The sequence below is a fragment of the Pinus tabuliformis genome, chromosome Q, assembly GCF_031772625.1.
Source record: "Pinus tabuliformis cultivar Carrire ecotype Pingquan chromosome Q, CPIR1, whole genome shotgun sequence".
NCBI lineage: Eukaryota > Viridiplantae > Streptophyta > Pinopsida > Pinales > Pinaceae > Pinus > Pinus tabuliformis.
The window spans coordinates 775,978,418-776,001,760 of record NC_142296.1 but is presented as its reverse complement, the minus strand read 5'-3'; positions in this window follow the sequence as shown (position 1 = coordinate 776,001,760).

Here is a 23,343-nt window from a genome sequence, read left to right as displayed (position 1 = left end):
TTTATCAATAAAAGCTATTTGAGTTTTCCTCCATGCTTTTGTATCATTGATTCTTGTTACATTTGTATGGTCAATTTACATCTGATCCTAGATTGTTTATGATTATAGATCCATGTGTTTGTATAGTGCTATGCTTCTGTGATCTTACAGGTACTTTGTGAAGTTGGGCGTGCAAGGGAGCAGGTAGCTGGGGACTATCAAAGAAGAGAGGGATCGAATCGAAGGATTAGTGCAAGACAGAGGTTGGTCATTCTGTTCCTCTCTATCTATAATTCATAAAGGAAAAACATAAGTAGTTTTTCTCTGTTTGTTTCTAAGGCAGCTATCACACCTTAGTGGGATAGAGCAGTTCTAAATAGACAATTTTCCCTGTAACAAAATGGCGACTCCGCTGGGGAGATAATTAGTTTGTTTGTTTATCATTCTTTGTTTTCTATTTCATAAACTTACAAGTAGCATTCGAACTGCATTTTCCATAACAAATGCAAAGTAGACAACTGCTACTTCAATCCATCTACTGGATCTGTTTATGATTTAAACAACTGATTTACAAACTATCTGATTGCCCTTGTGATAGCTCTTAGATCCTCCTTAGATCTACCCCTGATTGTTGCATTACTGATTGCTTTTTACTCGGCCAAAAACCAAGAACTGAACTGCAAACTGTGACCCGGAGACCGAACAGAGTCTCGTTTCTGGCCCAGCGCAGGTACTGTTCAGAGATTCTGAATTTCAGCACACTTCCCGAGTGGATAACCTGCGTTGCATTTCAGATTCTCTGTGTTATAGGTGCGCTGATCAGACTAGCTCTGTGCAGTTGTGGTTTCTGTGGATCATTCTTTCCAGTTCTATTCCTGAATTATTGCTGCCTGTGATCAGCATATGTCTGTTTGAAACCCCTTTTCCTTGCTGTTATTCCGCCTCCTTTTTACAAAAGAATTGTAGGTTTTTTTGTGTGTTTGTTAAGTCGTTTAGAGTTCTCCTTTGCAAAAGTAACATAATCGTACTTTCGCCCTTTGATTTGAAACTGTCGCAAGTGTCGATTTCAGTCCTAGGAAAGAGTTTGATTGCTGTTGATGGTAGATTATCCTGTTACTGTTGCTTCTGGTCTGAATTTGTAATTTTCTAGTGTCAAGAACGAGTATTCTTTTCAAAATCGTAAGGTGTTGTGATCATCTCCATTTTTTATTTCGAAAAGAAACTTGTTTATATTTGTCACTTGAAAAGAAATTCAGATTTGTGCATCCGCTTTCTTTTTAGCATCCATATACTAAGAAAGTCGAAAAAAAAATACATGCATGTGCATTTGCATATAGACAGTCTGGTTGGCTTGATTTAGGAAAAGTGCATTTACAGTGTGCTCTTTGCTCTTTGTGAAAAGATTCTGTCTTTCTTTTCCCTAGTAGCTAGGATTTTCATTGCATAAGAGAGATAAAAAGTTTGTTTATCATCTTAGATTGGATTTTAGGAATTACATCTACATCTCGTGGTGAACCCGAAAGGCAAACTTCATAAACAAGATCAACTTAAAATAAATTCAATGAATCTAACAATGCTTTGGAACTTAACGCACAACATTTAGAGGTCTAGGCTAGAGACGTATTCCGGCGTCGTAAAGCCTGGTAACTGTTGTTCTCACTGATGGTTGGGTGATTCCTCCACTTTGAGACGATAAGTGCCAGTACGGACTTGTGCTCCCACGTACTGTCGAGTATATTTTTGGAGACCCCAATAGGCTTAATCCTTTATCCATAGGAAGCCGTGTCTGCCGCCCTATCGATCGCAATGCACTGAACACAGCATTCGGGAAGATTGACTGCCGTACCGTAAAAAGTATTCTGCAGTTTTGCGATTGGTTTGGTACTCCCTCTACCTAGATTTCCAGAGCAGTCCCTTTCGTTCCTTTTTAGACTCCTTAACGGAAAAGGTCCATCTGAGCACTTGTCACTTCAGGCTCATTAAAAATCGAAGGCAACTAGAGTCATCTTTTGTTTTTTCTCGACTCTTAAAAAACTGAAAAAACACGTTGTGTCAAAGCGTCTAAAATTTATTTTAAGCGGAATATTCATTACCCCTTTCCTACGTTGATCTTGGGTTGAGAAAATGGAATCCACCAACCAAGGAATTCCCCTTGGAGGAAATCCTAGTCCCTTCTCCTCTTGGGGAGATGTTGGTGCACCCCATATGGCCACATTGTCGCTTCCAGGACTGACAATTGGTTTTCCTGTATGGCTCTTCTCAACCTCTGTCGTTCAGAACACCACAATTCCTGAACAATCGAATCAACAATTAGACGAGTCCAGAGTTACCCACCAACCTTCTACTTCCTCTAATTCTTCCTCTCCTCCTTCCTCTTCGCTTGATGGGGCTGGTAAAGCCAAAAGTCAAGTACGTAAGGAGAAGAAGGAAAAGAAGAAGAAAGAGAAGAAGAAGAAGGAGCCAAAAGTGAATAGGGGCAAACGAGTGTCGTCTAGCGAAAATCCACACACTGCACCGACCAGGCCTAAATCGCCATGTGTTATTTGCAAAGGAGACCACTATCACAGAGATTTTCCTTGCATCCCTCGGATCTTAAGGGACTAGTCTCCTCGTATACACAACCCGGTGTCGTCAAACTCTGATGATCATGTTGAAAACACACCGTCAACTAGTGACAGTGAAGCCCCAGGACAAAAAGGAAAATATAGATTTCCTTGTAAATTGTGCGAAGGTGATCATGCCATCCACCATTGTCCCTTCTTAGACGAAGCTAAAAGAGTTTTGGATGATCGTCCGGTTTCACTGTTACGACTTCCTCCTGGATATAAAAAACTCTTGCCGAGTCTGTCACTAGTTGAAAATCCGGCTGGCCCGCTCAGGTGGTCGGCCAAAGCACCTATCATTGAAGATAAACCATCTGAATCCATACCAGACGAAAGTCAAAAGGTCGAGGCGGCAGTTGACCCGATCTTGCCTTCAGAGGTTCCATCTTCAGATGATACAGTCACTGAAGAGAACAAGGATGACACCGTCCAAATTATTTTCATAAGCACAGACTCCAACGAACATGGGGGCAATTTACCCGTTCCTTTACCGCAAGAAGGAAGTTCGTTAGAGTCGTACCCGGCCGTCTATTCGGTCCCACCTCCAAGCAACCTAGTTGTCTCCTTCGACTGGAATCAACTAGGCAGACCACGTTTACCGGCTAGTATACCATTCTGGATTATTTTTCAAATATATAGAATGGTTATGGCTGGTACCATCATAGATGAGGGGGCTTTTGTGAGTATCCTTTCCTCAACTGCTTGAAAGCGCTTGGTTCGCCATCGCTTTTGCTTGAGATGAGAAATCTAACAGGTTTTGATAAAGGAACCAGTGGACCATTAGGGATCCTTCCCAATGTGCCCATAACATTGAGAGGGAAAACCGTTCACATGAACGTAATGGTAGTTCAAGGACCCCTGGATTACAATCTACTCCTTGTACAAGACTATATTTATTGCATGAGAGCTATTGTCTCATCACTCTTTAGAGTGATGTGTTTTCCGCACGAAGGAAGAGTGGTCAAGCTCGTAGACCAGCTTTCATTTCCCAGATCACGCATAGCAAATAGTCATATACCATCCCTAAATGGTCTTTTCACACAAGAAATGTCTCAATCTCCAGTCCGTCCACCCGATGAGCACGAGTGATTCTAGAGGACATGATTGAAACCAAGGGGGCATGCACCCTGGTCTGCTTCGGCAGGAAAACTTCGGGTATAGGGTAAGTTTCTACGTGAGAATATGACCTCCGTACTCCCATCTGTGATTGGAAGAGGGAGTTGGACTAGAATAAGATCCTCTTATCAAAGTTATGTGAGTTGGCGGGCATCGCCGCTCACCTTTGTTTATTCGGTAGACATCGCCGGAGAAGTGTTTTGTTTACACCGTAAATAGAACTATCTTTGGTAACCTGTAAGAGGTAGGCCTCTCTCGGTAAAACAAATGTTTTAACGGACTAAAGAAGGGGTAACCTTGAAACTCTGTTTTATACCTGGGGGCATGCAAGCCTTTTGGCATGCAAGCGAAGAGCGAATATTTATTTTTTAAAATTTTTAGGACCTCTAACCCTTTAAACTCGTAGGATTGGTCGTTTCCTAACTTGCATAAAGAAAGGATGTGGGGCAAATCTCTAAAAGTTGTCGTTTTTATATGAGACATTCTTATCACACGACTGGATTGATCGAGCAGTTTTAGCACATAGTTCAAGCTCGTTAAAAAATAAACATAAGACATGAGCAAATGTTTCCCCCCGCGTTTAAGCTCGTTAAAAAATGAACTATTTCCTGGTAAATAACCATCGTGAATGTAGTACTTCAGCCTTTAAAGCCTTGGTCGTGTTTGCACCGTCACCTCCACTTTTGCATTGGCCGATCATTCACCTCCATTTGATTGTTTACCCATTTTGAGGAATAGCTGCGAAGAGTGATTTCACTAGCCATCCTTGTGACACTGCTGTGATTGGAAAATTCCAAACCTTACCTGGAATCAGCTGCTACCCGTTTTATCACTTGTTCCTCAAAAGACGAGTCTCCTTTAAGCTCTTTTAACCTGACTCGTAAAATATGAAAAGATTGCCAAGCCATTGGCCTCTCCAGCTCGTTAAAGGGAAGGAAGTGCTATCCCTCCTCTAGATTTTAATCTTTTTGGACCTGAGGGATTATTACACAAAAAGATCGAGCGCTTGTTTTGTTCGGCTCGTTAAAAGAATCAAAAATCCATCCCTTCTGTATTGTTTTATACTTTTTCGGACTTAAGGGATTAGATGACGAAAAATGAATTTTGGAGTTACCTTTACGTTCTTTTTTAGACTCTTTAAAATTGAAAAGGACCGAGTTATCTTTGTCGTTAAACTCATTAAAAAGATTAATAGCGACAAACTTTTCTATAGACGAGAACAAGTTTTACTATCGCTAGGCTTGTTAAAACATAGCGATGGGTTTGCCCGAAGGGCAAATTATAGAACAAGCATATGTTATCCTCCTCAAGCTTGACAAAAATAAAGAGGTACTGGTCAGCAATGACTGGGGAAAATTGGGAAGAAAACTCAAAGAAACTTTGTTGGTAGCATGTCGCTCTTGAACATGACACTTCCGCTCCGTGTCCGAGTCGGGTTGGTTTATTTCATTCACCGGTCACATCACCATGGTCACGCCATACCATCCACATTTGGGGTAAATGCTACCAATCCATCACATCAGTGTCGCCAATATGTTCAAGAGAAGTCATTCAGAGAATTCACCTGTGTCTCACCCACTACCATACATTATACTCCATTCTTTCATGACCGCCACCCTGAACCTTATATCACCAGATCGTCCTCACCTCCATTAAAATTATTTGCTCCGTTCCGTGTCATTGATGTGGGATTCATTAAGGCCCTCCTGTGATGGATCACTTCTTGTCGACATCAGCTCATTATCCAAGAAGTTGATCTAGGAACACCCCATTCAGTACTTTGAAGCTTGCATGCCTCAATGGCAAGTTTCTCACTTCCGCGACAGGTTTACATCAATGGCCTTCGACCGAAAGATTTTGCGTGGTGTTCGACGCCAAGTCCTTTATTCACACCACGTAAATTTTACTGCAGTATCTTGAGGGTCATTATCATTATCGGTGATTCCTCTAGCGCTTGTTAACAGTTTACATCATTGACTGGTAATCAAGCGATGTCTTTCCATGTTCGACTTCAGGACATTTCTCACATGGATCGACTTGTACTTCGAGTGAAGATCGGACGAGATTGAAGACCCTGGATCTAGTTTCATCCATCCGGGCTGCGATATATATATTCAGGGAAATAAAGACATTAAATGTACATCATTGCCGCACAGATAATCATCCACTCAAAAGGATGATGGCTCTATCAGAATCATCAGTCTACACTCAGACGATTGTCTGTCCTATGTACATGAAAATGAATTTATAAAGCTAAGCATGGGAATGCCCACCTCGGCTAGATCATGAAAATAGTATGAAGATAATGTATTGTATTGTATCTTATTACAGGTCTCCTCCCAGCATTGAAAGAACTTCGGATCCTCATAATAAAGCATTTCACCCGACACCAAAAGGTTAACGGCCTCATACTTTAGGGGGCAACTGTTATAGACATTTTTGTGCCCTACAACCCCAAGCATGAAATTTCCATAAACCAAGGGCTCCTAAGTCCCTAAAAGTGTTGTTCTAACCCCTAAAGGAACAAGGTCAACAGATTACAGCTTCTCCCAGAAGTTCTCCATGAAAAACTACTCATAATTGGTCAAAACAGGATCATTGTAGCTGCTCCACTGGCTAAGTGCGTTTCATCTCACCTAAATACACTGTGAGGGTGCGTTGCATTTCAAAAGTCCCTTCTGTGGGGTGCGATGGGCGAGAAATGACAAATGGCAGTGTCATTCCGCGAGGTGGAGAGGCAATGGAAACTTCCAAAATCTTCTCCTGTGACACTTGCCTCACTGAATTCGACCAAGGATGAGTAAGAGGCCCTCAGTCTCCAAGTGGAAGCAAGAACTATCAGAGAGAAGACACTAATCAAATCACAAGCTAACTCATCCCCCTTACAGATATCTATATATGGATCCCTCATCCCAGAGATCCAGAGGCTGGAATTTGCATATTGTAAGGAATTGTTGTTGGTTTCTAGAGACAAACATCATATTGTTGGGTGATCTAAGCTTTGTTTGAGGTGAAGAGGGGCTTCTTTGCTGGGCGGTTGATGCTGGGTCGGAACAACTGGTTGTAACTCCTCCTGGATCTTTTCTTGTTTATCAATAAAAGCTATTTGAGTTTTCCTCCATGCTTTTGTATCATTGATGCTTGTTACATTTGTATGGTCAATTTACATCTGATCCTAGATTGTTTATGATTATAGATCCATGTATTTGTATAGTGCTATGCTTCTGTGATCTTACAGGTACTTTGTGAAGCTGGGCGTGCAAGGGAGCAGGTAGCTGGGGACTATCAAAGAAGAGAGGGATCGAATCGAAGGATTAGCACAAGACAGAGGTTGGTCTTTCTGTTCCTCTCTATCTATAATTCATAAAGGAAAAACATAAGTAGTTTTTCTTTGTTTGTTTCTAAGGCATCTGTCACACCTTAGTGGGGTAGAGTAGTTCTAAATAGACACTTTTCCGTGTAACAATACCCAATAGGGTAGAGGTAGGAATTTATGAGAGTTTTTAAATCCTCCCACTTAGTCACTGGAGGATCCCTTCTAGCATTAGGAATTTGTATGGCTTTCCCATCAGGTTAGGGCATGGCCCTCTAGTTTCAAATGGGAAAAAAAAAAAGTTATGTTCTTCCTTTATGTGATGAATGCTAAAATAAACATCTAATTGTTGCAATCAATGATTTGATTTCAACATGTCAATTTCTCCCTTGATATGGCTTGATGTTAACCTTCACTTCCATCTTGAACAAGGATTGTGAATGGTTCATGGAACTTGAACTAGGTTGTTTTTTTTTCTTTAGGCTCTCTCTTAGCCTCCTTATTTGATTCTTCGCAATCCTTGGATTTTCCCTCTGATGTGAAAACTAAGTTGGAACCTCCATCTCCTCTGACTCCAAGCTTATTTTCCAAAGCCACAATGAGAAGGTCCATATTCTGGTTGATATTTGTAACCTTCTCTTCCATCCTTGCACATATATCCTCTTTCAAATCTAAATTCATTGACCATAATGAGGGTTTTATGAATTTCATATTAAATAATTTGGGTCCCCTGCAACTCCTCATAATATACCCAAGGAATTTTCTTTCATACCAATATGATTCATAAACTATTGTGAATATTCCAATAAATAGTTCATCACAACAAATCTAATAAAAATATTGTGAAATCCAAAATCTATACTATGAGGGTTAATTTTCCTTATAGTTTCTTGATTCATTAAATGAATTTTATACATATGCCATGAAATATACAAAATTTATAGAAAAAATAGCATATAAAACAAGCACTCACAAACCAAAATAACATCAGGATATGACTTGGAAAATCCTTTCAGCAGAAAACCCAACTGGAAGGAAAGGTTGCTTTTGTCTCTCTTTCTCTAAATGAAAATGGTGCAACTACAAACGAGTGAGACTTGTGGCTCATGGTGTTAGTGCCTAGATTTACCTTAGGCTGAAAAGGTAGGATCCAAGGCCAACATAAAACCACGCTCAGCCTAGTAGCTAGCCCTACCAGGTCAGGAGAGGGCTCTCTCCGAGTCAATCTCAGCGAATACTGATCGATGAGGTCTTGAGATGACTGAAATATCTACTGATATTAGGCTAGGTATAGGTACAAGAGAGTTTGATTTGATAAAATGGAGTTTTGTTGGCTCAGATGGAAAGGTAGATTTTGGGTGCGGGGATTGAGGCTCAGTCTTGCAGAGGTCTCAATGGGGCAAGGCAGGAAATTGTTTTTGGCACTTAAAGTTTAATGAGACGGATGGATTTAGACAGGTGAGGGAGGGCAATAGCAATCATGGATCCTCTCCAAATAGCTGAAAACATCAAGAAACTAAAGCAAACTTCAAGTAGAGCACTGCACTTTCAATGGATTCTACTAACACTCTTGTTTGTTTAGTTCAGAAGAAACAAGATAGAGAATGGGTACATGACATATAAGAAAATTCACAATTACAAAGGAAATAACTGTACCAAGAAAAATTTCCACATGGATCCCAAAGAGTGCTACAAACCCTGGTCTCAATTCCTTAGCCAAAATGCTTATATGTGTGTACAATGAAGCTCAAGGCTTTCTCAAAAGTCCAACCATGCTAATGACTGAAAATCAACATAATATAGACAAACCATAGCTCATTCTAGCCTCTAGGGGTCGAGCACACATGTTTAGGAGCTGAACCAACTATTTCTAAACTGAGAACTAGAAATTAGGCAACATAACAACATGCCTCTAGAAACAAGGGAACTGATTCATTCAGTTTCAACAACCTTTAAACTGATGAATCTACCTCTACAAGTGAAAATTGAACAGATTTACATCATGATCCATCAATTTTCATCAAATTACATCACAAATTTTCCATTATAAAAGTGAAAAATTCAAACTAGCCAAAGCTGGGCGAAAAACAGAGTAAAACTTGGTCAAACTGGCAATTTTTCCTCTATGCACCCTGCTTGTTTCTCTATGCATCGCGCCTGTTTGGACCCACTTTTGGAGGCCTTCCCATTGTCCAAATGAGCTCTAGGTGTCCTTGTTGGAAAGGTATACCTGTCTACTTTCCAAACCAAGTGGAATTTTTCAATTTGGCCTCCATTTTCCCCTCCGAAAGTCCATTCTCCCAACACTGCTTCTTGTGTGTCAAAATAGGGGTAGTGAGGTCATTTTTTGAGTGTTTTTGACCTTTTTGAGGGCTCAAAACCTGCCCAAATTTCTTGGCCATAGGTAGGAAAGCATAATTTTTCATGCTAAATCCAAAAATGTTGAGTTTTTGTGATTTGGAGGCTCCTAGAAAAATCAAGGGCCACATGGCGCGGCGCATAGGGCAAAAAATCTTGTTTTTGTGCCAAAAAAATTTCCAAAATGAAAAACTTGCTCCAAATTTTTTGAAATTTGGGCTGAGTCTTCTCTATCAAGAGCTATGTTGGGCCAAGGAAGCCTCAGCCAATATCGGAAGTCGATCATGATTCTTTCGCCTCTTTGATGCCTTCTTCAATTTTGGTTTCAAACTCTTGATTCTCGCCTTGCAAACTTTTTTCCTCGCCATGTAATGAACAGTGATGTGTCTCAACAAGTTTTTCTCCTTGTTGGCCTTTTCTAGCTTCCTCTCCAAGTGGATATTGACTCTTTCAAGCCATTACTCCCTATCATCGTTAACCTCCTGCTCGAGTGAAGTGAACTCCACCCTCCTCCTTTGGGCAGCTTGGTGATTCTCCCGAATGTTTTGCAACTCCATAATCACCTGCTAGTCCTCAAGCTGCTTATTCCTTTGCTCCACATATTGTATTTTCCATTGGGCTCTATCCAAGTTGATAGACAAGGCATCAATATCCGCCTGCTGTTCCTGAATGATTTCTCTAAGATTTGTGCTTTGCGGGCCCATATCAGTATCATCACCCTCAATGAGAATGAAATCAATCTCTTGATCACCTGATGGTCCTTCCTCCTGTAGTGGCCTCTTGCCTCGGTCCTGAACCTGTTGTGATGATGACAGAAGTGAGGCCCCTTCCACCCCGGGTGTAGATAACACTCACTTGGCTGCTGCAAACAACCGTCTAGTGCCGTTCTGTGCCTCGTGACCCTCATGCTGATAAGAAGGTCCACCTGTCTCATGCAAAGCCTTTGTAGGTCCCTGAGGAGCTCTGAAAAAATCACGAGAGATGAATTACTCCCAAGTGATGCCCTATAAGCCAAGTCGATGAATGACCACAATTTTGATAAGAGCAAAATGGCAAATATTGTTGAACTGCTACTCAGGATTCTTGTGCTGCACTAGGGTGGTCATCTTCTCTATGTTTCGGCACATGAAGTAAGGGATTTTCATCATCCGTACCCAGGTAAAATGCATCAACAACCTGATATGATAAGCATATAAAGGGGAGAACCGGCCCTCACAGTTGAAATACTTCATGATCAGTTTCATTAAAGGAGCATATTCATCTTTGAGGTACCGAAAAGGAAACACTCTCTTGAGCTGTCTCAAAAAGTCAGGCTTGATGTACGGTTCATAATGCTGCCAATCAATATTCTACCCCTTGTTCCATTTCTCTCCAATGTTGGGAATACCGGTTGCTATTGAAATGGATTCTGGTGTTAATGTGAAAGTGACACTAGCTAGAGTGGCTTGATCACCATGTAAATGTAGTACAAACAAACGAGCCAACTCATGATGAAACTAAATGCTAGCAACCTTCTCACAAAATTCATAACATGACTGATGTTGGAAACAAGAGATGGCAAGAGGGCAGGCCTGTAATTCAGTAAGAGTGGTTGGTTCTTCTCTAATATGTTTGCCACCTCTATGAGGCCTCTTGGGTGCATGTCCCTCTGTAGGTGAGTCACTGTGGGTCTCCTCTTCATAATCATATGAAGGATCGGATGCCATGTCTACTGGTGGATAAAATATCTTGGAGCTTCCTTGATGAGAAATAGGTGAGCTATGATGTGTTGAACTGTCTTGAACTGTCTTTGATGATGTGTTTGACCTCTGCCACCAAGGGAAAATAGTTAAATGAGGGACTGTGGAGGGGTAATTTAGGGAAATAGGGAATTAGGGAATGATTTAGAAGGGGCTAGGGTTTGGGAGTTTGTTTTTTGGATTTTGGGAAATGGGAATTGGGGTATGGGATTAGTGAATTTAGGGGTATGTGAATTTGGGGAATAGGGAAAACAAGGGAAATATGAAATAAGGGAGTGATGAGGTGAGGGGATACTTGGTAGCAAAACAGTCAATACAAAACCCTAGCAGCAATCTCCTTTGAAAATTTTGAAGAGATAGGGTTTGTTTTCCTTTAAACATTCACCATGCAACAAACACCATCAAACAACCATCAAATTTGGACGAAGAGCAATGACAAAGGGTCAACCTACTTGGACAAGTGACAATCCACGCGTTTTGGGCGATTTTGGAGCAAGTATTTGAAATTTCGGGCTTGCTGGCTGTGTGCGCCATGCATCCAACCCAATGCGCCACGCCCAGTGTATGCGCCGTGCCTGTGCAAAATTGAACTAGAGTCTGAGGCCCAGTGCGCCGCGCCGGTTGTGTGCGTCGCACCTCCTGCCCAGTGCGCCGCGCCCAGTGACTTGGAGTGATTTTCACCAAATTTTCTCACTTGCTCACCAAAATCACTTTGCCTTGCTTCTACTTTGCAAATGAACTCTTGAAATGAAGAAATGGCTTATAAACAAGGAGCTTTTAAATTTTTGGCTCATAAAACCCATTTTTACAATGTTTTGAAATGACTTTATTTTTTAAACTCTGTTTTTGGACTTTTTCACTTCTTTTTAGCTTTGTGATGAACTAAACGACCTATGCTTTGTTTGTTTTGCAGGTGATTGGAGCTACTGGGGCTAAGGAAAGAAACCAGGGTTGCAGATGGAGTGATATACAATGAAGACAACAAAATTTCATGATTTTTGTACAATAAAAGCAAAAATACTCTGATTTTTCTTTCCTCAAAACAGAGTTTTGAGGAAAAACACATATCTGAGCACGTGATGATGAAATTTATTGATGCTGGAACCTCCTCATGGCCTGCTGGTTGTTATTGGACACTTCGAAACATTTTTTGACAAAACCCTAATGAAACCCTAGACCTAAATGACAATGAAACCCTAAAGCAAAACCTTTGCAATCTTTAAGACAAAAGATGATTGTATATGCTTTTAAATGAACAAACATGAGCCAACAGGTAAATGACATGAGGGAAACTGTAGGAAAGCCACTACCATCAGATGATCCATGCACCTAATGGAATGCATTTGACTGGGCGGGACACCTAATATGCAATGCAACAAGAGGATTTGATCTCTGATGGAGGGATGAAGATACCGGCACTAACACATGGGATACTACAAAACAAAATTTCTCTCTATTATTTCCTCGCTCTAACCACTTTGAGCTTCTTTACTCAACTATGGAACAAAATGCACGAAAGTAGAATCAAACCCATTTTCCTCCTAGTTAACCCAGTTATAACACAACCTAATAGCCAAACAGGGGCTAAAGTTGACCCATTTCACCCTCCAATATGAGTTACAACTTGGAATTTATATAATATTACTCATATTTCCCATACGATTACCCCATTTTCCATGAGTAACAGAAGCTGCTGTGCATCCTCTCAAATTATGGTGGTCAAACATGATAGATCAACTTCTAGGAAGCATAACTTTCTAATATGAGATCTAATTAAGGTGATTCTTAAGCCTTTGGAGATATATTGATGTGTATATTATGGAATATAGTTCAATATTAAGGATAGGGCCATAAAAAGTGGTCACCTGAGGCCTAAAAAAGGCTCCTAAATAACTTTCATCTAATTTTCCAAATTAGGACCATTGGTAAAGATGGCCTCGCAAGCTCATTCCTTGAATTTTCCCACTCTAAAAGCATCAATATGGATGAAAATAATATAATTATCCAATCCAAATAAATTTAATTCATCAACTTTGTCAAATCTAGGATGTTTAGCAAAGCCACGTATGGAAAAGTTTGAGTTGGAACCTGACTAGCCAACATGTGTGTTTGAGGAGTATAAGTTTGATGTAAATGAGGATTTGTGTGAAGTGAGGTTATTCCAAACAAGATTGCTCCTAGAATTTATGATCCTTTTAAGGTCGCATTCACGGGTGAACATTGAGGGGTATATTGAGATGGTAAAATAATAAGATTGGGAACACCTCTCTACACTAGTAGGAGGCTAAGCGAGCATTGAGAGCATTAGGGTTTTGAAGTGTACCCTATAGTTCTTGACTTGTGTGAAATATGTGACTTTTAAATGTTGAGGGATAAAATTTTGATGAATCAATCTAGCCTAGTTAAATCCAAAACCCAAATTTAAAACAAGTGAACTACAATGGATGACATAATATGAATGCTTCATAGTTTATATATTATAATGTTATGCTAAGATGTAATGTTTTTCATATCTAATTCCCTACAAGAATTAATGTCCTTCATCTCAAAATTAATTTTACCTTCTAATAGATTTCAAAAGTGAGTAATGAATCCACCAAAATAACTAGGGGAGGTGTGAATGAGTTAGTTCCCTTGTGGCGTACCAGAGGCATGTCCTAAAGAACTAGAAACAATTCCAATAGGAATGCAATGCTTGAATGAAATGCAATCACTTCCCATGAAAACTAGTTATAATATATATGCCCTATGATTTGTTCACTATATTACCTATTTCATTGTGGGTATGGGAATCTGAGATTTGGGTGTCAACCATGGATCTGAAACCCCAACCAAGAGTTGGGATACTCGAGAAATTTCACAAAATCATGGGTTTTAGCCTTACCCCCTTCATGAGTTGCTTCACTTCCATTATCCTTTTGAACACCAGATGGTGTAGGATTTTCAAGTCCCCTAAAAATCAACTTTCTATATTTTAAAATGAAGAGTGATTTCAAGGCTCTATTTAGATACCTACCTCTAAATCCTAACTTATACTAAACAATTGTTTTGTGACCTCTTAAAGGAATTTAGTTGGTTATTAAAGTTGTTTTTAAATAGGATTTGAGTTGGGACAATGGCCCAAATTGTTGAATTAAAGCTTGATTTGAAGAATTTCCTAAGAGTTCCTTTGATTTTCTAATCCTCCCATATCGCTTATGAGTCTAAGGAGGAGAGTAGTCTCTTTAAAAGGAACCTTAGGAACTTATCATGTGTGAGTGGGTTGTGTTGGGTGTGGAGCCTGATTATCTTCTGTATTCAAAGGTTTCAACCGGATGTATACCCCAGGAAGATTCTACACCCCTCCACGTGGGGAGGGGTGCGGGGGGGACTTGTCCCCCCCACAGGGTCCGGGGGGCTAATCCCCCTCGGCTGGGGGGTTCAGGGGCTAGCGGTCCCCCAGCGGGGGTTCGGGTGCGGCGCCCCCAAAGCTAAAAATAGATGTAAAATTGCCTTGTAAAAGTATAGTAATTTCTAGTCCATCTGGGTCGTTCATTAGGCGGATGATCTGATGGTAGAAGTTATGTTTAATTTAGGTTTTTTTGCCCTAAAAGGAAACCCCTCACTATATATGAGGGAATTGTATTGCGTCTATGCATATCTGTATTCTGAGTGAAGAAGAGAGAGGAGATTGAGAGCAAAGAGGGTGTTACAATGGATATGTTGTAGGTTGTATCTCTTCAGTTTGCTGGATAATATAAAAGGAAGGACTGGTTGTTTCTCTGTGGACGTAGCCCAAACTGGGTGAACCACATATATCTGTGTCTCTCTTGTTTTATGTGTTTTTTGTGTTTATATTTCTACAATATTTTATGTGTTCCATTGCTCCGTAATATATAATTTTCTAACAACTTTTGTGCAAGTGAAAGGTTAAATTGCATATGTAAAATTGGAATGCAGGGATACCTTGGGATACTTGCTTCTTGTCTAATTAATCTTTGTAAATTAGAACTATGCAAAAATATTATTAGTGCATGTGTGGGTGTGTTATTCTTCTTCATAATTCATTCTATATTGTTCATTCAAACTGAAACAAGGAAGTTGAAGGAGACTTTGTGCCTTTCTAATACACTTAAATCACATAAGTTGTAAGGTGGACAACTTACTATGACACAATGAATGCTTATAATTATTTAGGTTGATATCATTAGCCATCCTCCTATGCCCCGCACTCAAAGCACATTTCTCTATCTTGGCATTTTTTTTACAGATTTTTGGGTCCTAAAATTCCAAGGCTATTTTGAGGCCCTAAAAAATGTTTTATTGATGTGGAAGGGCTTGGTTGGAATGTGTGCTTCTTAGCTAGATATTTCCAATAAGATATCAAGTGTAAAAAATGGAGATCGTATTGTTATAGACATTTTTGTGCCTTACAGCACTGAGCATGAAATGTCCATAATCCAAGGGATCCAAAGTCCCTAAATGAGTTGTTCCTACCCCTAGAGGAACAAGGTCAACCAATGACAGCTTCTCCCAGAAGTTCTCCACCAAAAACCACTCGGAAACAGTCAATTCAGGATCAATTTGGAGGCTCCACTAGCTGTCTGCGTTCAAATGCAGAGATTACACTGGCTAGGTGCACTGCAACGCAGGTAGAAGCACTACCAGGGTGCGCTGAGCAGGAAATGACAAATGGCAAGTTCATTCAACGAGGTGGGAAGACCCTGGAAGCTTCCAGAATCTTCTCCAATGACACTTGCCTCAATGAATTCGACTAGTGATGAGTAAGAGGTTCTCAACCTCCAAGTGGAAGCAAGAACTGACAGAGAGAAGCCACAAGTCAAAACATGAGCTGACTCATCCTCTCTGCTCACATCTATATATGGATCTCTCACCCAGAGGTTCAAGAGGCTGGAATTTTGTACTTTGCAGAGAATTGTTGTTGGTTTGAGATTGATATTAGCACATTGGGTGATTTATGCTTTGTTGGAGGAGAGGAAGGGATTCCTTTGCTGGGAGGTAGATGTTGGATCGGAACTCACTTGGTTGTATCTCCTCTCAGACTTTCTTATCTTATCAATAAACTATTTGAGTTTCTCCTACATGTTGTATACCAATGATGTTTTGTTATGCTTACATGTTTAGCTTAATATGATCTTGAGCTTTTTGTGAATGTATATCTGTATCTTTGTGTAGTTTCTCTCTCTTGTGATCTTGCAGGAATTTGGTGAAGCTGGGCCAGTGAAGGAGCAAGAAGCTAGGAGCTACTGAAGAGAGGAGTGATTTGGATCGAAAAACTAGTAGAAGATACAGGTTAGTTAGATCCTTCTTCCTCACTTGCATTTCATAAAGAAGAATACTCGAATAAGTTTACCTGTTTGTTGCTAAGGCACTATCACCTCTTAGAGTGGGATAGGGGCATTCCGTATTGGATACTTTTCCCAACAACAAATTGGCGACTCCACTGGGGACTGTATCTTGTTGGTTTATTTGTGTTTCTATTGTTGTTCTTCTCATAAACTCAGGAGTGCCGAATCGAAATGCACTTGCCATTTTCAAGTGCAAAGTAGAGATCTGCCACTCTAGTCCAATCACTGGGCCTGTTTTTATGATCTGAACAAATTGATCCACAAGTGCTCTAACAGCCCTTTGTGATAGATCTTAGTCCTCCTATAAATCATCCTCTTAATTGTACCTAATTGATAGCTTTGATCTGGCCAAAAACTGTTGATTTAACTGCAAACCGTAACCCAGAACCCAGAAACAACTCTCGTTTCTGCTTCAGCGCAGACTCTGTGAAGAGGTTCTACATTTCAATGCAGGTCCCGTGAGGGCTACCTGCGCTGAATGTCAAAACCTCTGTGTTGGGAGTGCGCTGATCAGACTTTGCCTTGTGCAGCTGTGGTTCCCTGCTTCCTTTTGCTGAGTTTCATCTCTGTTTTTTGCAGCCTGTTATCAGTCAGTGTACCTATCTGAAACCCCTTTTCTTTGCCTCAATTCTGCCTCAGTTGTATAAAGAAATTGTATTTGTTCTTTATGTATTTGTTGCATCATTTGCAGTTTCCCATTACAAAAGTAAACTAGTCATACTGTCGCCCTTAGATCTAGACCTGTCATAAGTGTCGTTTTGATCTTAGGAGTGAGTTTGTTTGCTGTTCACAGTTGATTGAGCTTTTACTTTTGTCGTTTGGTTTGAATTTATGCATTTCTAGTGTCGAAACAAGTAAATCATAAAGTGTCGTAATCGTCTTTTTGATTTTGAAAAAGGAACTTGTTTATGTTTTCACTTGAAATCGAATTCAAATTTGTACAACAACTTTCTTTTTAGGCATCAATATTAAGAAAGCGAAAACAAATACATGCATTTGTGCATTTGCATTTTGATAGTTTGCAAGCTCTGATTTAGGGAAAAGTGCATTACAGTGTGCTCTATGCTCTTTGAGAAAAGTTGTATCTTCCTTTTCCCCTTGTAGCTAGGATTTTCATTGTTGAAAAGATATAAAAGCTTGCTTATCATCTTTAGACTGCATTTAGGAATTGTATCATACATCTCGTGGTGATCCAAAAAGGCAAACTTCTAAGAAAGATTAACCTAAAATAAATTGAATGAACTTAACAACACTTTGTAACTTAACGCACAACATAGAGGTCTAGGCTAGAGACGTGTTCCGGCATCGTAAAACCTGGTGACTGTCGATCTCGCTGATGGTTGGGTGATTCCTCCTGAGGGACGATAGCGCCAGTACGGATTGTGCTCCCACGTACCGTCGAGTATATATTGGGAGACCCCTATAGGCATAAAACCTTTATCCTTAGGAAGCCGTGTCGGCCGCCCTACTGATCGCAATGCACTGAACACAGCATTCGGGAAGATTGACCGCCCGTAACTTAAAAAGTATTCTGTGGTTTTGCGAAAAGTTTGGCACACCCTCTACCTAGAACTCCAGAGCAGTTCCTTTTGGCCTTTTTCAGACTCTATAACAGAAAAAGTCCATCCGAGCATTTGTCACTTCGGGCTCGTTAAAACATCGAAGGAGACTAGAGTCATATTTAGCTTTTTCTCGACTCTTTAAAAGTGAAAAAACAAGTTGTGTCTAAAGCGTCGTTAAAATTTATTTTAAAACGGAACAATCACCCCTTTTTTTTCTGCGTTGATCTTTAGGTTGAGAAAATGGAGCCCACCAACCAAGGAATTCCCCTTGGTGGAAATCCTAGTCCCTTCTCCTCTTGGGGAGATGTTGGTGCGCCCCATATGGCCACATTGTCGCTTCCAGGACTGACAATTGGCTTGCCGATCTGGCTCTTCTCAACCAATGTCGTTCAGAACACCACTATTCCTGAACAGTCGAATCAACAGTTAGACCAGTCCAGAGTTGCCCACTAGCCTTCTACTTCCTCTATTTCTTCCTCTCCTCCTTCCTCTTCACTTGACGGAACTGGTGAAACAAAAAACCAAGTTCCTAAGGAGAAGAAGGAAAAGAAGAAGAAGGAGAAGAAGAAGAAAGAGCCAAAAGCGACTGGGGGCAAACAAGTGTCATCTGACAAAAATCCACACACAGCACTGACTAGGCCTAAATCGCCATGTGTCATATGCAAGGGAGACCACTTCCACAGAGATTGTCCCTGCATCCCTCAGATACTAAGGGATTGGTCTCCCCGTTTGCACAATCCGGTGGCATCAACCTCTGATAGCCATGTTGAATGCTTACCGTCAACTAGTGAGAGTGAAGTCCTTGGACAAAAAGGGAGAGCTAGATCCCCCTGTAGACTGTGTGAAGGCAACCACGCCATCCACCGTTGTCCCTTCTTAGACAAAGCGAAAAGAGTTTTGGATGATCGTCCGGTGTCACCGTTACAACTTCCTCCTGGATATAAAAAACTCTTGCCGAGTCCTTCGTTAGTTGAAAATCTAGCTGGCCCGCTCAAGTGGTCAGCTGAAGCGCCGGTCATTGAAGATGAACCAGCTGAATCCATACCCGAAGAAAGTCAAAAGGTCGAGGCGGCAGTTGACTCGGTCTTACCTTCAGAGGATTTATCTTCGAATGATATAGTCACTGAAGAGAATAAAGATGACACCATCCAAATTCTCTTCATCAACACAGACTCCGACGAGCACGGGGGCACTCCCCCCATTCCTTTATCGCAGGAAGGAAGTTCGTCAGAGCGATACCCGGCCGTTTACTCGGTCCCACCACCAAGCAACCTAGTTGTCTCCTTCGACTGGAACCAACTAGGCAGACCCCATTTGCCAGCAAGCATACCATTTAGAATTATCGTCCAAATATACAGAATGGTCATGACTGGAACCATCATTGATGAAGGGGCATCTGTGAGTATCCTTTCCTCCACTGCTTGGAAAGTGCTTGGTTCGCCAGCGCTTTTGCCTGAAATGAGAAATCTGACAGGCTTTGATAAAGGAACCAGTCGACCTTTAGGGATCCTCCCCAATGTGCCTATCACATTGAAAGGGAAGACCCTTGAAATGAACGTGATGGTCGTTCAAGGACCCTTGGATTATAACCTACTCCTTGGACGAGACTATATATATTGCATGGGAGCCATCGTCTCCTCACTCTTTAGAGTAATGTGTTTTCCGCACGAAGGAAGAGTGGTCAAGCTCGTAGACTAGCTTTCATTTCCCGGATCACGCATCGCAAATAGTCATATACCATCCCTAAATGGTCTCTTCACGCAAGAAATGTCTCAACCCACGGTCCGTCCTCCCGATGAGCGCGAGTAATTCGGAAGGATATGACTGGAACCCAGGGGGCATGCATCCTGGTCTGCTTCGGCAGGAAAACTTTGGGTATAGGGTAGGTTTCTGCGGGAGAATATGACTAGTCTATACCCCGTCCGTCTTGGAAGAGGGGTTATTCTATAATAAGATTCTTTTGTCAAAGTTATGTGTTTGGCGCTCGTTGTCACTCACCTTTGTCTATCTCGGTGGACATCGCCGAAGAAGTGTTTTGTTTGAAAGATTAATAGAACAATCTTTGGGTAACCTGAAAGATTAATAGTCGTTTCCGAACTTGCATAACGAAACGATGCGGGGCATAGCTTTGGTAAGGCGAAAGCTCCATAAAAAATGGCATCTTACATGAGACATTCTTATCATATGACTGGATTAATTGAGCAGTTTTAGCACATAGTTCATGCTCGTTAAAAAATAAACATAAGACTGAGCAGTGTTTTTCCACGTTTAAGCTCATTAAAAAATGAACTATCTTCCGGTAAATAACCACCGTGAATGTAACATTATCAGCCATTAAAGCCTTGGTCGTGTTTGCACCGTCACCTCCACTTTTCCATTGGCCGATCGTTCACCTCCATATGATTGTTTACCCATTTTGAGGAACAGCTGCGAAGAGTGATTTCACTAGCCATCCTTGTGACACTGCCATGCTTGGAAAATTCCAACCCTTACTTGGAATCAGCTGCTAACCCGTTTTATCACTCGTTCCTCAAAAGACGAGTCTTCTTTAAGCTCTTTTCATCTGACTCGTAAAATATGAAAAGATTGCCGAGTTTTGGCCTTCCAGCTCGTTAAAGCGACCGGAAGTGCTATCCCTCCTCTAGATTTTAATCTTTTTGGACCTGAGGGATTATTGCACAAAAATATTGAGCGCTTGTTTTGTTCGGCTCGTTAAAACTATCGAAAACTCATCCCTTCTGTATTGTTTTATACTTTTTCGGACTTAAGGGATTAGATGACGAAAAAGGACTTTCGGAGTTGACTTTACGTACCTTTTTAGACTCTCTAAAAATGAAAAGGACCGAGTTATCTTTGTCGTTAGACTTGTTAAAAGCATTAAATAGCGACAAAATTGTCTTTAGACGAGAACGAGTTTCACTATCGCTAAGCTCGTTAAAATATAGCGATGGGTTTGCCCGAAGGGAAAATTATAGAACAAGCATATGTTATCCTCCTCAAGCTTGACAAAAATAAAGAGGTACTGGTCAGAAATGACTGGGGAAAATTGGGAGAAACTCAAAGAACTTTATTGGTAGCGAGTCGCTCTTGAACATGACACTTCCACTCCGTGCCTGAGTCGGGTTGGGTTGTTTCATTCACCGGTCACATCGCCATGGTCTCGCCATACCATCCACCTTTGGGGTAAATGCTACCAATCCATCACACAAGTGTCGCCGATATGTTCAAGAGAAGTCATCCAGAGAAGTCAACCGTGTCCCATCCACTACCATACATTATACTTCATCCTTTCATGACCGCCACGCTGAACCATATATCATCAGATCGTTTTCACCTCCATCAAAATCATTTGCTCCGTTCCGTGTCACTGATGTGGGATACATTAAGGCCCTCCTTTGACGGATCGCTTCTTGTCGCCATCAGCTCATTATCCAAGAAGTTGATCTAGGAACAACCCCTTCAGTACTTTGAAGCTTGCATGCCTCAATGGAAAGTTTCTCACTTCCGGCGACAGGTATACATCAATGACCTTCGACCGAAAGATTTTGCGTGGTTTTCGACGCCAAGTCCTTTATTCACACCACGTGAATTGTACTGCAGTACCTTGAGGGTCATTATCATTATCAGTGATTCCTCTCGCGCTTGTTAACGGTTTACCTCATTGACCAGTAATCAAGTGATGTCTTTCCATGTTCGACTTCAGAACATTTCTCACATGGATCGACTTGTACTTAGAGTGAAGATCGGACGATATTGAAGACCCCGGATCTAGTTTCATCCATCCGGGCTGCGATATATATTCAAGAAAAATAAAGACATTGACATGTACAGCTGTTATAGACATTTTTGTGCCTTACAACATGAAGCATGAAATGTCAATAATCTAAGGGATCCAAAGTCCCTAAACATGTTGTTCCTACCCCTAGAGGAACAAGGTCAGCAAACCACGGCACTAAATATCAGTTCTCCACCTGAAAACACTCAAAAACAAGCTAATTCTGGATCATGTCAACTGCTCCACTGAGCATCTGCGCTGAATGTCAAGAGCTACACTGTCTACCTACGCTGAATGTCAACTGCAAAGAAGGCTACCTGTGCTGGGCGAGTTGGGACATGTGACACAGTCATTCCTCAAGGTGTCAATGCCCAGGAAGCTTCCAAAATGACACTTGGATCAGGGAATTCGACTTGTGATGAGTAAGAGGGTCTAGATCTCCAAGTGGAAGCAAGAACCTCCAAGTGGACTCAAGAACTGAAGAATAACTAAAGTGGGAGAGGACACTAGTCAGCTTCATGCCAGCTACAAGCTGACTCATCTTTTCTCCAAAACTCCTATATATAGAGCTCTCTCATGAGGTCTATGGGAGGCTGGAATCTTGTGAATGTAAGGAAGTGCTGTTGGTTTGAGTATAGAACTATTGGGTGATTTGCTTGAAGGAGGTGAAGAGGAGATTTCTTTCTGCTGGGAGGTGATGCTGGATTGGGCCTTTTATGGTTGTATCACTTCCTGAACTTTACTTCTTCCATTAATAAAGCATTTGAGGTTCTTCTATATGCATGTGTCTCAATGGTGTATTGTTATACTTGTGTATTTGATTTATTCTAATCCTTGAATCAATTATGAATGTATGCTTCTTGTAGTTTCCCTCTCTTGCCATTTTGCAGGATCTTGGTGTAGCTGGGCCAGTGAAAGAGCAAGGAGCTGGGAGCAAGTAGCAAAGAGAGAAGATTGGATCAATCATTAGCGGAAGACAACGGTTAGTGGATCTCTTTCTCCCCTCTCTTACATCTCATAAAGAAGTAATCTCGAATAGCTTTTCTTTGATTGTTGTTGAGGTACTATCACCCTTAGAGTGGGATAGGGTCATTCCGTATTGGATACTTTTCCCAACAACAAATTGGCAACTCCGCTGGGGATCGTATCTTGTTGGTTGTTTGTGTTTTTGCTATTAATTTCATAAACACAGGGAGTACCGAATCGAACTGCATTTGGATCTTTCAAATGCAAAGTAGAGGGCAGCTACTCTAGCTCAGTTTCTGGGCAAGTTTATGATTTGAAGAGCTGATCCACAAGGACTCTAAATAAGCTCTTAGTGATAGCTTTTCATCCTCCTTTTCATCCCTTAGTGTGTACTTGACTGATAGCTTCTGATTTGGCCAAAAACTGTGAATTTTTAAGCAATCTGTGACCCGGAAACTGAGAAAAACGAAAGTTTGTCTCTTCAGTGCAGGCACTGTGAAGGCAGTCTGCATTTCAGCGCAGTTCCCGAAGGGGCTACCTACGCTGAAGGTCAAACTGCCAGTGTTCTACCTGCGCTGAACCAG